Genomic DNA, 16,518 nt, shown 5'->3' with positions numbered 1-16,518 from the left:
CAGTCTTTCACTATTAGAAATTGAATTGCTATCTACATTTCCTAGGAAAAGGTTAAATTTACCATGGAGAAGGGGGAGAGGAAGAACTCATAGATTATTTGTTAGTAACAGTCAAGGTCATGAGCTGGCTGGTTAAATGGATGTTCATTATTCATCATGCTTTAAATCTTACCTTAAGTTTCACACATTCTTTTGTATTTATAAAATGTATTTTTTAAATAGAACTTTTTAAAAGCCATTGATAAACTGGAATATATTGTAATATTAAATTTTTCATAAAGTGAAGCATGATGCTTTAAAAGCTGTCAGTGGTTTCACTAAGCACCAAAACTATCATAAGAGAAAAATCATCTATTGAGATTCTTTGATGTCCATTAATTCTTATGTAACTATTTCGCTTTCTACCGTTTTACCAGGAGCTACAAAATCAATAGCATGACTTCCCATTTTCCTAAACTACTGCTTATTAAAGTAAAGTTTTTGATAAGAGATAGTACAGAGTTCAGAGTGATTCAGCAGCAAAACCAATAGGTGCCTATAAACTATTGCATAACACAGATACAAGAAACTGAATCACTTTTGTACTGTTTTTATCTGAAACATTATTCTATTCTCTCTATGATAATACCCTGAAGTTAAACCAAGAGTATCCTATAACTATAATATATAATGGAAGATAATCAGGGCTTACCTAACGGACTCCCTATTTGTCTTCTAAGAAAATGCAAAGAGGACTACATACTGCCTTTTTATTCAAAGGAGGACTACATATTGCCTTTTTATTCTGCAACAGGTGTATCTGAGTTCATTCTTTTTATTTTGTAAAAGAGTACTACAACTATACCATAAAAAAGGATTAAAAATGTAGATGAAGATATATAATAAAGTATGAAGTATTTTCCAAGAGCTTTAAAAGTGACTATTTCCAAGTAAGTTTTGATCATCAAACCTATTTAATATACAGATCTTCCTAGACTTAGGATGGAGGTTATGTCCGAATAAACTTATCATAAGCTGAAAATATTGTAAGTCAAAAATTCATTTATTACACTTAACCTTCAGAACATCATAGCTTAGCACAGCCTACGTTTTATGTGCTCACAACTACAGTTGAGCAAAATCATCTAATATAAGGCTATTTTATAATATAGGATGAATATCTCATGTAATTTATTGAATAATGTACTGAAAGTGAAAAACAGGATGGGAGTAAGGGTACAGGATGATTTTAAGAGTACAGATTGTTTAAAAACTCACCATCGCATGGCTAACTGGGAACCAAGGCTCACTGCCACAGTCCAACATCATGAGTGAGCATAGGACCCTGTAACGCTAGCCCAGGAAAAGATCAAAATTCAAAACTTCAAATTCGAAACACAAATTATGATTTCTGCTAAATACAGATTGGTTTTACACCATCATAAAGTTGAAAAATCGTAAGTCAAACCATTGAAAGTTAGGGATCATCTGTATTTTCCTATATGTTTCTTTTCCTTCACAGACAAACTTCTTTGAAAGTTATTTATGTATTTGCTGCTTCTACTTTAAGACCTTGAACTAAGCTCAGTCTTTCCACATGACCCTAAATCTTGAGAGTATAGCACCCACAAGAAAATTCTTTAATTTTTTCAACAATTTTGGGGAGCCCAAACTGCACTAAAGCTGAACCCTTTATTTATCCTCATTCTGCCTTAACTTCCAAATCCAAATATCTAATTCATCAAAGGATGTTGCAAAGCTGCCAACCTGATGCCCTAAAGAGGGTGAAACTTTTGGAAAATCCCAACCAAACATAGCCCTTAAGACCCTGAATACTCTGCTCAGAAATGGAGGCTAAGTTCCAATGCCTCTTTTGATTTTGTCTTTCCTCAGCTCTGATTTTCAGGATGGACCGTAGTCCCATGAGTAGAGCCCTATCATACAAAACTTCTATGGCTCAACCAGCCTGCACCTCCCAGTGCAGAGTCCCAGTCAGAGCATGAAGTTCCTTGTTATAACTCACTCACACTCTTCACTGCATGATATCATCCATAATTGCATGATAAAACTGCTTTTTAGTGTCACCAGTAATCTTCTAGTAAATCTAATGGTCTTTACCTCTTCCTCATTACTCTGACCTTTGTTTAGCATTTGACCCCAAACCTCCCTCTTGACATTCCATTTTCTTATTTTGATAAGATACTGTTTGTTTTTCTTCTACTTTTTGAATTCTTCAGTTTCCTTCAGGAGCTCTTCTTCCCTGTATTAGTTAGGCTTTGCTTTCTAACAGCTAGTCTTCCCTCCTTATCAGAGGGGGTTGGCTCCAGAATATCAATATCTGTGGATGCTCACGTCCCCTATATTTACAAAATTTTATATTATTTGCATACAATCTACACATATCCTTTAGAGATACTTTAAATCATCTCTGGATTGTTTATAATACCTAATACAACATAAATGCTATGTAAACTGTTGCCAACATGTGACAAATTCAAGTTTCATTTTTTGGAACTTTTTTTCCAAATATTTTCTATCATATTTAGTTGAATCAGTTCAGTCACTCAGTCGTGTCCTACTCTTTGCAACCCCAAAACACAGATATAGAACCTACAGTATGAAGAGCTGACTATATTTGGTTAACTCAGGAATCGAAAAGTGAGTAATTTGGAGTGAGTTCAACTGATCTTAGCTGGGCTTGATCATGAGTCTCCACTCAGCTTGTGAGTCACCTGGGACAAACAGGGCCGCTCTTCATATAGTCTTCCATCCTCCAGGAGGTTGCTTGAGGTTTTTCATAGTAGTTGCAGAACTCCAAGAACAATAAGAAAGTAAGCCCCAACATGTAAGCCCTTTTCGATCTCTATTTTTGTCACGTTTATAATTGTTCCACTGGATAAAGCAAGTTTCTTGGCCAACTGAGAGTTTGTACGGAAGGAGATTACCCGAGTGTGTAACAAGGAGGTGTGAACAATCTACTCACCACGTCTACTCACCTAAACCATGGGCATTTCTAAACAGTTAATGTTTGACTCCTTATCCTGTTTCTTAACCTCTCACACTATAGTTCTGAAATCTACAATGCCCTGCAGTTCTCATATTGCTGTAACACCTCGGAGTGAATGCCTTCAAAATCTATCTTTATAAAATAGACCTCTTTTTGCCCATATTTTTGTGTTTCTGCATTTCTCCTGGACATTTTCACTGAGATGACTCATTAATACTTCACATTCAACATTCTTAAAAGTGAACGTATTGTCTTTTTTTCTGTTTCAACCATGCCCCAATAAAAAGAGGACTTTATGAAATGTATATTTCTCTTAATATTTCACGTGGTCTCAAAAAACATATTTTAAAATCCTCTCTCTTTTTCTTCTACATCTAATTAGTTTTGCCTCTAGTATTTACCAGATAAGAATGCTCTTGCATTTATTTAAATCTGAGTTTCAGTTTTCTTGTCCTAAAAGCAGTGATAAGAAAACTTGCCTTGCAGGACTATTACAAAGATTAAATTAGCTCATGTATACAGTTTTGTGTCTTCAGCACATCAAAGATACTTAAGAATGTTACTTATTTCTCTTCCCTTAAGTCCTCTAGATTTTTCATTCATGAAATTGCTATATTCCTACTCTTCCTTTTTTAATAGTACCACAATTAGAAATTAAACCCTGATAAACTCGGACACGACTGAGTGACTGAACAGAAACTCACGCTGGAGACATTGGGTACAGCTTCCCTATCGCCACCTAGCCTCTCTCTTCTCCATTTTATTTCCACATCATCACTGTCTTTTCAAAGCATGACTTTCCGTCTGTTTCTTATCAGACAAAACCCAAACTCTTTAACCTGGCACACGTGGTCTTTTCCAAAACCTTGTCCCAACCTCTTTTTCGATTTATTTCTCATAGCTCTCTCCATAAATACTTCAGTTAAATTATACAACTTCCCATTCCCTGAATATACTTTTACTTCCTTTCCCCTATGTTCAACAATTTGTACTGAATTGTCTCATGGATAAGCATTGAGTAAAATTAAATCAGACAGTGCTTCTACTACAGGGAATTTACAACTTCAGGACGCAATAGGGAGTCTCACCTCCTGGGATCACAAATTGTCTGGAGCACAGACATTGCCTTAAACAGTTTTCCAGTCATGATGCAGGAAATGTTAAGTATCCTGCCCTCTATGACTTCACAGTCTCATATGAAAGACAGAAGTTATGCAACTAGCCATTATATGATAAAAGTAGAGACTTCAGAGGCAGGATGGAGGCAGGCAAATCTCAGTTTCATCATTTATTAGCTGTGTAGCTTTGAGCAGTTTGCTTAAACTCTCTTAGCCTCAAATTCCTCATCTGTGAAGTGTAGTGCTAGTCGCTCAGTCGTGTCCGATTCTTTATGACGCCATAGACTATAACTGGCTGGCCTCCTCTGTCCATGGAATTCTCCAGGCAGGAATACTGGAGTGTTTGTCATTCCCTACTCCAAGGGATCTTCCTGACCCAGGGATCAAACCCAGGTCTCCTGCATTGAGGCAGATACTTTACCTTCTGAGCCACCAGGGAAAGTAGCTACCTCAGCAGGTTGTAATATATAAGGTAATACAAGTGCAATTATTTTGTATTTTTTGAGTAGCATAATGATAAAGTCCCAATAAATACCAGTTATTATTTATTATTCTGGAGGAGGGCATGGCAACCTACTTTGTTAGTCTTGCCTGGAGAATCCCATGGACAGAAAAGTGTGTGGGGACTACAATCCATAAGGTCACAAAGAGCTGGATACAACTGAAGAGACTTAGCGTGTACATTACATTCTACTAACAAGATATACAAGGTTATGGGGAAAACAAACTATGAATTATTTCTATAAAGGTTAGAAAAAGACTCTTGGAAGGGAGTCATGAGAGCAGAACCCTGAAAGAAAGGTGTGATTTTCCCCAAACCAGAATATATCTCTTCTACCTCTGCACATATTCATCCATGTATTTGTTTCTTCAACATCCTTTAAAATACTATTTTGAAGCACAAGTTATATTACAGACAGCTGTGCTACTCTACGGCATTTATCAGCATCTGTCCTCTGCTGGCTGAGACAGAAAAGCAGCTCTGGCACCCAAGAGTTTGCCTGGCACTTCAGACTAGGCCTGGGAGTTCTCCTGTTGAACATAAACAACCTCACAGAACACCAAAGGCAGACAAGGCCACTCTGTGACCATGACAGATCAAGACAAAAACAAGATCAGCTCACTCTTAATCACATCTGAACACTCACCAAAAAAAAATGGACATTGTCCAAGCACAAAAATGACCAAGCATCCACCTATTTTGGTTAACATAAGTGACTGCTATTTCTTTACCAACCATAACTTTAATCTTAATCTAGTCTTCCCTCTTTCTCAATAAGATTAATTATGATACAAAATCATACAGTTACCCTGCTTCCTGACAGTAATCCATCCAGAGTAGTCTGGCTTCCTAAACTCACCCCAAGGTCACTGCCCCAAATCCTCTCACGTGTTCTAATACTCCGACTGAGATGCTCCACTGTTGTCCATGGGGTGTCATCTCTTTCCTTGTAATGAATAATAAACTACTGTAGGTGTGCTCTTAGCAGTCTTTTTCTAATAGGCATTGACATTCTTGGCTTAATAGTCTTACTTCCAGAAACTGTAAAATTATCTGGAGAAAAAGCACTGTCTTATTCATTTTGTTTTCTCCCATTGTTCAAAAAACAGTGCCTTTAACATGGTAAATATACACAAAAAGTGTATTGAATGGTACATGAATCTGGTAGACTCTATCTTCCTCAATGACTAGAAATGCTGAAAAGATTTGCAGAAAGTATCCTGAGGCCAACTTCACAGAAATAACACAGGCACCTCCAGAGACGACGTTCTGGCAGCGACTTTGCAAGGAGCTCAATTTTGGAACTTGCAGTAGTGTCCCTTATGGGAATCTTGGTATGTTGTAAGTAATTTTCAGAAATGGCTAAAAGATAAATGTGATACTGGAGTGACTTTAATCTATCAAATTACTGGCCTTTCACTGGAACTATATAGGCTTCCCAGGTGACGTTAGTGGTAAAGAATCCGTCAGTGCAGGAGACACAAGAGACTGCGTTCGATCCCTGGGTTGGGAAGATCCCCTGGAGATGGAAATGGCAACCCACTCTAGTATTCTTGCCTGAAGAATTCTATGGACAGAGGAGCCTGGCGGGCTATAGTCTATGGGGTCATAAAACGTCCAACACAACTAAGCAACTGAGCACACATATAGGATTTTTCTGAATCATCCAAATCAACTGCCACTATGTTATGCAACATTTGTGTTAGTGGAAAGATTTATTTTAAAATAAGATTCTAAATGCTTTTCACATTAGAAACCTAATATAAAGTTCAAGGGTTTCCCTAGTGGCTCAGTGGTTAAAAAAAAAAAAAATCGACCTGCCATGGAGGAGACCCAGGTTCAGTCCCTGGGTCAGGAGGAGTCCCTGTAGAAGGGAACGACCACTCCAGTATTCTTGCCTGGAAAATTCCATGGACAGAGGATCCTGGAAGGCTACAGTCTATGGGTCGCAGAGTCAGATATAACTGAGAAACTAACACTTTCAGCCAAAGCCTTTGACTGTGTGGATCACAATAAACTGTGGAAAATTCTGAAGGAGATGGGAATACCAGACCACCTGACCTGCCTCTTGAGAAACCGATATGCAGGTCAGGAAGCAACAGTTAGAACTGGACATGGAACAACAGACTGGTCCCAAATAGGAAAAGGAGTACGTCAAGGCTGTATATTGTCACCCTGCTTATTTAACTTATATGCAGAGTACATCATGAGGAACGCTGGGCTGGAAGAAGCACAAGCTGGAATCAAGATTGCCGGGAGAAATATCAATAACCTCAGATATGCAGATAACACCACCCTTATGGCAGAAGGTGAAGAGGAACTAAAAAGCCTCTTGATGAAAGTCAAAGAAGAGAGTGAAAAAGTTGACCTAAAGCTCAACATTCAGAAAACGAAGATCATGGCATCTGGTCCCATCACTTCATGGGAAATAGATGGGGAAACAGTGGAAACAGTGTCAGACTTTATTTTTTTGGGCTCCAAAATCACTGCAGATGCTGATTGCAGCCATGAAATTAAAAGACACTTACTCCTTGGAAGGAAAGTTATGACCAACTTAGATAGCATATTAAAAAGCAGAGACATTACTTTGCCAACAAAGGTCCGTCTAGTCAAGGCTATTGTTTTTCCCGTGGTCATGTATGGATGTGACAGTTGGACTGTGAAGAAAGCTAAGTGCTGAAGAATTGATGCTTTTGAACTGTGGTGTTGGAGAAGACTCTTGAGAGTCCCTTGGACTGCAAGGAGATCCAACCAGTCCATTCTAAAGGATCAGTGCTGGGTGTTCATTCGAAGGACTGATGCTACAGCTAAAGCTCCAATACTTTGGCCACCTCATGCAAAGAGTTGACTCATTGGAATAGACCCTGATGCTGGGAGGGATTGGGGGCAGGAGGAGAAGGGGACGACAGAGGATGAGATGGCTGGATGGCATCACTGACTCGATGGACATGAGTTTGGGTGTACTCTGGGAGTTGGTGATGGACAGGGAGGACTGGCATGCAGCAGTTCATGTGGCCGCAAAGAGTCGGACACGACTGAGCGACTGAAGTGAATACTTTCACCTTTCATAAAGTTCAAAAGTTCTCAACAATAATATTTCTTGAATTGTATTTTCATTTTACCCTTAAGAAGGCACAAAATTAATGGATAAATACTCTAATTGAGAAATTTATTCTGAATTTAAAGGCTATATAAAATAATGTCATATGAATTAAAAAGAAAACAGGAAAAAAAATTAAAGGCTAACACTAAAATTAGTTCAGTTTTTAAATAGGAAAAAAATCTAACTGAAAAACTTTGTGGGAAAAAATGACATGACAAAGATATTACACAAGGGTAGTTTATTATAGTATCTGAAATTAGCCAAATGAGCAATAAGTTGGGTAATACAGATCACATGTCCTACGTTTGCATCTATGCATTTTAGAAAAATTCTTCTGTTATGTTCATCTTCAAAGAAACATTCACATAGACTAACTGCTGAAGTTGCAGTCTTCAGGAAAATAGCCTTAGGAGGTCTGAAATATTATTCAAGCTGCAATTAATCTGCACAACTAACTTTCCCAGAAAGTCCTTCCAGTGCTATGATATGCTAAGAACTGGGAGTCAGGGAATGCTGAAGAGAAATTAACAGTTAATTAGTAAGAAAGCTAATAAAAATAAGATGTAATTATTTTGTTTGGTAATGTTTTAGAAGGTAATAGTGACAATCCTAATATTCAGTAAAAAAAAGTCAAACTTTCAGCATCCACAAACTGAAAAATATTTCATACACATAATAATTTGAAGTGGTATATGTTCAGCATAAAAACTGAAATTATAACTCTGGTCCCACAACATTAATTTTGTAAATTGGGTTTTGGTTTTCCATCCATCAAAAACTCAGGCCAGTGATTCCTTTACTCTAAATTGACCACAGTATAGCTTAGGTATGTATATATGCTATTTTTAGATATCACTTCAGTGAGATTCACAATCAGTTCCTGCCTTGGTATTCATTCTACATTACAAGAATATTCAAATCAGTCTGCTGCTGCTGCTGCTGCTGCTAAGTCACTTCAGTCGTGTCCGACTCTGTGTGACCCCATAGACGGAAGCCCACCAGGCTCCCCCTTCCCTGGGATTCTCCAGGCAAGAACACTGGAGTGGGCTGCCATTTCCTTCTCCAATGTGTAAAAGTGAAAAGTGAAAGTAAAGTCGCTCAGTCGTGCGACCCCACGGACTGCAGCCTACCAGGCTCCTCCATCCATGGGATTTTCTAGGCAAAAGTACCAGAGTGGCTTGCCATTGCCTTCTCCACAAATCAGTCTATAACCCCCTATATATTTTTACCTTAGGGACCAAACGAACCCACTAATTGCTAGGAGCCTGGAAATGATGCTATTATGACTATGAGTATAACCAGAAATTGAGGCATGGACAATTTATTGAGAAAAAAAATGCAAAATGGCCTATCCCTAAAATGAGGAAACTCAGTATATTTTCTTAGTAGGTTAAAAAAAAGCAACTCAGAGTGAAAAAGTCGAAGAAAAGAGGTGGTTCTTATTTCGATAAAAGACCTGAGATTTATAGATAAGCAATCACCATTTAATTATTCATTTACTCAACCAATATTTATGAGTGTTTATTATGCACAGGCACTATACGAAGTTTCACAGCCCAAGGCAATAGCTCATCTCCCCACCTCCCACAAACAGAGCTTAGAGCCTTAGAGAAAATAATGAGAATAATGAAAGTTGATACTAAAGGCTCTGAGCAGGAAGACCTGCTGTCTTCTAGAAAGTCAGGAAAGCCTTCAGGGAGAGAGGAACAAACAAGGTAAGACCTGAGGGATGAATGAGAATTGGTCAGGGGAAAAAAATGAGGGAGAGTTTGCAAGAGCAATAACCCACTCCCGGGGTTTCCCAGGTGGCGCAGGGGTAAAGAAGGCAGAAGATGCAAAAGACACAGGTTCAATCCATAGGTCATGAAGAATCCCTGCAGAAGGAAATGGCAACCCACTCCAGTATTCTTGCCTGGAAAATCCCATGGACAGAGGAGCCTGACAGGCCACAGTCCATGGGGTCACAAAGAGTCGGACATGACTGAGCAACTGAGCACGCACACACAGGAAGCTAAAGACCACAGGGAAAAGAGCGTATGGAAGAAAGATGGAAAGATGCTCATCATGTGAATGCTGTTACAGGGAAAGAATATTGTGAGTTGAGGCTGGAGTGGGGTGTGCAAACTGTTATCCATTTAGGCAGAGGTAAAGGAAGAGCTGGAGAAGGCAATGGCACCCCACTCCAGTACTCTTGCCTGGAGAATCCCATGGACAGAGGAGCCTGGTAGGCTGCAGTCCGTGGGGTCGCTGGGAGTCTGACACGACTGAGTGACTTCACTTTCACTTTTCACTTGCATGCATTGGAGAAGGAAATGGCAACCCACTCCAGTGTTCTTGCCTGGAGAATCCCAGGGACGGGGGAGCCTGGTGGGCTGCTGTCTATGGGGTCACACAGAGTCGGACACGACTGAAGCAACTTAGCAGCAGCAGCAGCAGCAAAGGAAGAGCTGGCCAGCTAAATAACAGATAACATTTCTTAAGCCCTGACTCTGAGTCAGGTTCTCTATGGTGCATGCTTTCTGCACAACAACCTAATTAATTTATGTCACATGTTGATCCAATGAGATAGGGGTCATTTTTATTCCTATTTACTGTAAGTTGCTCCAAGTCACATGGCTTGGTCATGACAGAGCCAGATTCAAATTCAGATCTTTGAGACGTATAGCCTGGTTTTTAAGCACACCACAGGCCAGATCAAAAAGGGCAACCAGCATTATACCTCAATCAAAATACTATACCATTAACATTTGGACCAAGTTAAAATATCCACCAGAAGAACTAAAAAATGTATCTGATTTTTGTTTACTGTATAGATTCTCACTGTGGTATAAGCAGTTGCACAATACAAAGTTTTCTGAGCTCAAAATCAGACACTTAATTAAGGCAAAGTCTTGTTTGTTTCTCTTTGGGAAGCCTCAGGACCTAGTCCATAGGACACAGTGGTTGCTTCACAATAGTCCTACTTTACTATATAGAAGGTTGTGTCTACTTTTACATCAGTTTGGTGAAATGCTTGAAAAAGTAATACTAGGATCTATCTACAGAGACAAACCAAACCTTTAAATAAATTCACTTGAACAAAATCAAACCAGTTTGAAAAAAAACAAACCAATAGAATCTTTCTTCTTTTTTCAAAGAATGAATTGAATCAAGCTGGAATTTAAGTTCTAATCTTTAGGACTGAAGCACAGTAGTTTATGAGTCATCAATATTCCACGCACATATAATGTGTTCCCTCACTAAAAATTTGTTGAAAACCTGAAAAGGAAAAAATAACCCATACTTTTATTAAGAGAGAGTGGTTCTGAATGGCATGTTGCAGCTGAAACTTCCAAATTAAGTTTACCAATTAAATGACTGACTTCTGACTTATTTTAATAATTCCATACTACGATACTTCATTGCTTCTCAAAGGAATAATATTTTGAGATGCATGTAATCAAGTTTTACTGCTATTAATCAACTATTTTTAACTGTTAATAATTACACTTATACTTTTACTCTGATTTTAATGAAGTTCTGCTGATTTCTCTTTCCCTCATTTCTGTGAGTTTGCCATTGTTCTTATAAAATGTATTTAATGTAGCAGTTAATTATCATTTTTCTTAAAAATGATGAAAATACATATATAATGCATTAAATAATGGACAAACACAGTTATATAAACATAAATGTAGTACAATTATATTAATATGAAAAATCATGTAACACTATACCTGAAATGTAATTTTTTAATAAATTTGAAAAGTATTTATTTTACTTCTTTTTAAAAAATTTTATTTATTTATTTCTGGCTTTGCTGGGTCTTAATTTTTTACAAAGTATTTAAGCAATAAATTTATCACACTGTTATTTCAAAGGATAGAGAAATAAGATTACATCATAATTTTATAAGAAATGCAGTCATTTAATTACAGTTTTCCAGTTAATCTCAGCATAGAAGTATGCTTTTGTTGATTTAAATTATTTGCCTGAAAATTCTTATCTTGGGATTATCCAAAACATTTAATTTGATAAATAGACACATGTATTCTTATAACGCATTTTACTCTTATATAAAAATAAACATTTTACTTAGTTTTTTAAACTATAGATCTAAGAATACTTTGTCTTCAAGGAGAGAAATTGAAAATATGTTACTTTCCAATTCTACCTATATGCATTTAGTCTTCCCTGAAAACTAGAACAAAGAAAAAGAAATAAATGATGTGGATTAAGAATATTTATGCGACTGCTTACCCATTGGTGATTTTCTAATGATTTCAACTACTCAAAGTAGACATGTTAGACTGATTCGTGAATATCCTGATGACTTTTTGTTTATCTATTTATTGATGGTAAATAATTTTTAAAACACATTGTTCCTTTCTCTTTAAGATTCAAATGCAGGTTTCATATCCTCACAGAGAAAGACATCTACTGACATCTAGGCTGAAAACAACTAGGAACATTGTGTACAACTTATACTGGATAATAATTATTAAATTCAACAGTATTCAAATAACCAAGTACTAAGGTTGCGATTGTATTTTCAGATAGTGGTGTAAGAGAATTCTCTTTCTGAGCATATACTAGTTTATTTCCCCATGCTACTTTCTTCAAGCCAGACAACAGCAATGACTAAAAGTTAGATAAAATCTTGACAGAATTTTAGTCTGACACATTAAAGAGGAGCATGATTAGAAAAATATTCCTTAAACAAATAGAAATTCTATTATCTTAAAACTGCATAAAATTCTAACACTTTTATCTAACAAGCATAAACTAACAATAAATTTACAAGTTACAAATATTTATTCTTGTGTTCTTTTTCAAGGCCTTCTATATCATGGTGAATAGGAGAGGAATTGTAAACAATATACCTTTTGTTATTGTTTAGTCCTTAAGTCAGTGTCCAACTCTTTTGCAACCCCATGGACTTTAGCCCACCAAGCACCTCTGCCCATGGGGTTTCTCAGGCAAGAATACTGGTGTAGGTTGCATTTCCTTCTCCAGGGGATCTTTCCAACCCAGGAATCAAACCCATCTCCTGCATTGCAGGAAGATTCTTTACCACTGAGCCATGAAGGAAGCCCAATCTACATTTACATGGCAATAAGAGTAGGAAAATCTCTTCACAAAGTACTTCTGAGTCTAGTCCAGTTTAACATCAAAGGTGGGAACCACCAAAAGCACAAAAACAATTAGGAAAACAACCTTTAAACTCTTCATAGATGAATGATGCTTTGTGGAAATTATACAATTACTGATCTTTTTGCTTTTCATCAATATATTTCATCACTTGAAATATTTTTAGCAATAGAATTTTAAAGCCATTGTTCTTGGCTCCAAGATTCATAGATAATTTCCATACCATTATTTTCTGGGAGAATTTTAACTGTATCTCTAAGAACATTGAATTTTAAAAGGGTGCCGTGAGTTCTGAGTAATCAGAACCTAAGAGTAAGATTTTTGAGGGATTCCATGTTGAAGATGTGAAAGAAAAACACTCATCTATGAAAGGATCTAGGAATTAAAATTGAAGATAAAACAGTGATTCTTCCTAGAAACAAAATAAATCATTAAGAATGAATTTATTATATCATTTAATGTAAAAGTATTCAGAAAAGGTAAAGCATTTCTAGCTGGAATTTAGTAATCAATTATTATATTAGTTTGACTTTTAATAATAGTCTAGTTCTTTTTCTAACATCTTTATTTCCTAATGATAAAAGAAACAAAGGAACAAACCAACACTGAAACTTAACTGACATGCCCTGCCACTAATTACTCCAAAAGTATTTGCACTGTCTTCTTATTAATGCAAGTCAAGGATAAAGACATTAACAATAAATACTAAAACTCATTGCACTAAACTAGTCTAATAAGGAACTGGATGATAACTTTCATTGATTTCCCACTGCCTCACATCTCACATGTGAAGATAATAATCTTTACTTATTACTATATACTGAGCTCCTTGTAAAATAAATATTAACTTTCATAGAATTCTTAAAGAAAAAGAGGAAGTTTATTTATTTATTCATAAGGAATAGAAGTTTAAAAACTCACATAAGAAAGTTATTAAAGAAGCTTTAAAAAATAATAATTCCCCGGGTATTAAGGCACTGTGGGTCACTTGGATACCTTCACTTAGAAGACTAAGTTAAAATTGCTTCTACTTGAAATGGGGTGAAATTCTAGAGGCTAGAGCCACTTGCATAAAAGCATTGAAGCAATTTAGCTGTTTGGTTGCAAGAACCTCATTAGCAACCTGGGTTCACAGGTAAAAGTCATGGTGTACACTTAAAAGGAAACAAGTGGCTCCTGCTGATCAGGAGGCATAAGAGCAGTATCGGAACATCAGAGGTTTTCTTAAAAAAATTATTTTCTAACAGGTGTATAATTGCTTTGCAATGTTGTGTTAGTTTCTGCTATATGGCAGTGTGAATCAGCTGTAGGTATACATATACCTCCTCCCTCTTCAGCCTCCCTCCCACATACCCACTCTCATCCCACCCTCTAGGTCATTACAGAGCACCAAGCTGAACTCCCTGTGCTACACAGCAGCTCCCCGCCAGCGATTCCTTTACACATGGTAGTGATACATGTCGATGTTACTCTCTCAGTTTGTCCCACCCTCTCTTTCTGCCCCTGTGTCCACAGCTTCATTCTCTACATCTGCGTCGCTATTCCTGGGCATCAAGTTTTTAGGCCGGTGGATTTGAGGATCCCAAGAAAAACCTACCACAAAGATACAGGATGGTAGTAACACATGGGAACACTGCTGACAACGAATTCCAAGAGGAAAGGTCAACAGTTACGTACAGAGGGGAAGAAGTATTCTTGGCTACAGACAACCCCCGAGAATCGAAAAATAGCCATGAAAATGTAACTGTCTTACTTTGTTAGGCAAAAAGAATCTAAAGAAGTAAGGGTGCTGTGTTTGATCCTGTTACCCAAAACATTATTGCTTTTGAAATGTTTATTTCAATTCACTTGCTGTCTTCAGCATTTATTGTTTTGTCAAGTATAAATGTGGTTGAACCACTACATTTGAAACATAAGAGGTCATGTTCCTAGATAATAGAGAAATCTAGGAGACCCCAGAGAACTTTCAGATGAGGAAATGGAGCCCTAAGCAGTTAAATGAATTGAATATATTCAAAACTAGCATATTATGAATTCAAGGCACTAGCATTAATATTATGTTACACTGAATATAAAACATACATAATACCATACCTTACATGGAAATCATATAGTAGAAAAAATCATATTATAAATTCATTAACTAAGCATTCAGTGAATAAAGACATTTCATATAGATTATCACAGAAATAAATGTTCATACAGGTGATTTTCTCATCTGAGAACAGATCAGTTCCATTTGTCAGAAGTCTAGATTTCAATTCATTTCTATTTAGGTTTAAAATAAGGCACTTCTTAACATTCATAGACCCCTGATGTTGGAAAAAATCTCAAAGTCCGCTAACCCTCTCTGTATTTGAATTTGAGTTTGGAAAGCAGCAACACTGCACCATAGCTCTTCCTACAATATTTTTCCTCAGGCCAGTAAAAAATGCTGCAGCTCACATCAAAAGAGAAAACATATAAGAAAATGAGTCAGTCCCCAGAGGTTCCCCTACTAAGAATCCACTCTATGAAATGAGTCCTGAGAAACATTCCCAGTCTTGGGTTTCATTGGAACAAGGTGGAAACAGTTTGGGCAAGTAACAGTCAGAGCCTGCTTCTCAACTCACCACACCCCAAGGATCCATTGTCAAGACCTTGCTCTATCTATTTTATATTCAAACCACCACTAGCACAACCTTGCTCTTCCCCCAACTCCCCAAGCCGCTACTCCACCAGCCACTTGCATGGATGGATGGATAGGTGTACAGATGGATGGATAAGTGCCTAAGTACATAAAATTTTCTTCCTTGGTTCCACTATAAGTCATAGGATTTATTCAATTATCAGGGTAAAGTCTATCCCCTTCTCTGGAGAAATAACGTCATTATTTTCCTTGTTAAAACCTCTTGAACATCTGTAGCTGGCTAATTTCTAATTATAATAAAAACCAAATGGGATTCAAAGAAGAATATCCAGTCATGATTTTACTAGGAAAAGGTGACATCTTCTAAATGTGACCTTCTATTAATTCGTTAGTTAGCTTTTGTGCGTCTATCAGGACTGGAGTTGATGCTTCAAAAGTTTAGAAAAAGAGAGAGCTGGATTTTAGGTTTGAAAGCGTGTTTTAAGGAAGGAAGACCTATGATACACCTGCTAAAAAAAACACATTTCTATGTTAATGTGAGGCATGACTTCCTTTGTGCTGTTACTCAGTCATATCTGACTCTTTGTGACCCCATGAACTGTAGCCTGCCAGTCTCCTCTGTCCATGGGGTTTTCCAGGCAAGAATACTGGAATGGGTTGCCATCCTCTTTTCCAGGGGATCTTCCCCAACCAGGGATCAAACCCGGGTCTCCTGCATTGTTGCAGGCATATTCTTTACCATCTGAGCCATCAGGGAAGCCCAGCCACCAGGGAAGCCCTGACTTCTTTTACAGCCAAAGAAGAGACAGTATTAAATACACCATTTGTTTACATTGATGAAAATGCACCTAGGACAGGTGGAGTATACCACTGTAACGGAAGTCACTTCAACAATTACCTTCCAGTTTCACTCTCACTTCTCAGGGGAGGTGTGTTTCAATTAGAAGGATCTTGCCAGTACTTCCTCATAACTTTCTAAGTAGCTCTTTGAAAATTAATGGGCTCGCAGCTGGGTAAGAAAGAAAACCCCATTACCCGCCCTCAGAGAGT

The 16,518-nt window shown here is 37.3% G+C and overlaps 1 protein-coding gene across 1 annotated transcript in view; it reads right to left on the bottom strand.

Annotated features, from left to right (window-relative positions):
- The window catches only part of FRK (fyn related Src family tyrosine kinase), a 98,173-nt gene that overhangs the window by 80,636 nt on the left and 1,019 nt on the right, over nucleotides 1–16,518 (bottom strand). The gene's annotated exons all lie outside the window — the stretch shown is intronic.

This window comes from Moschus berezovskii, chromosome 10 (assembly GCF_049115385.1).
Source record: "Moschus berezovskii isolate FMDL1 chromosome 10, NW_MosBer_1.0, whole genome shotgun sequence".
NCBI classification, from domain to species: Eukaryota; Metazoa; Chordata; class Mammalia; order Artiodactyla; family Moschidae; genus Moschus; species Moschus berezovskii.
Note: the sequence above shows the minus strand (reverse complement) of the source record. Positions and strands in the feature narration are given on the sequence as shown.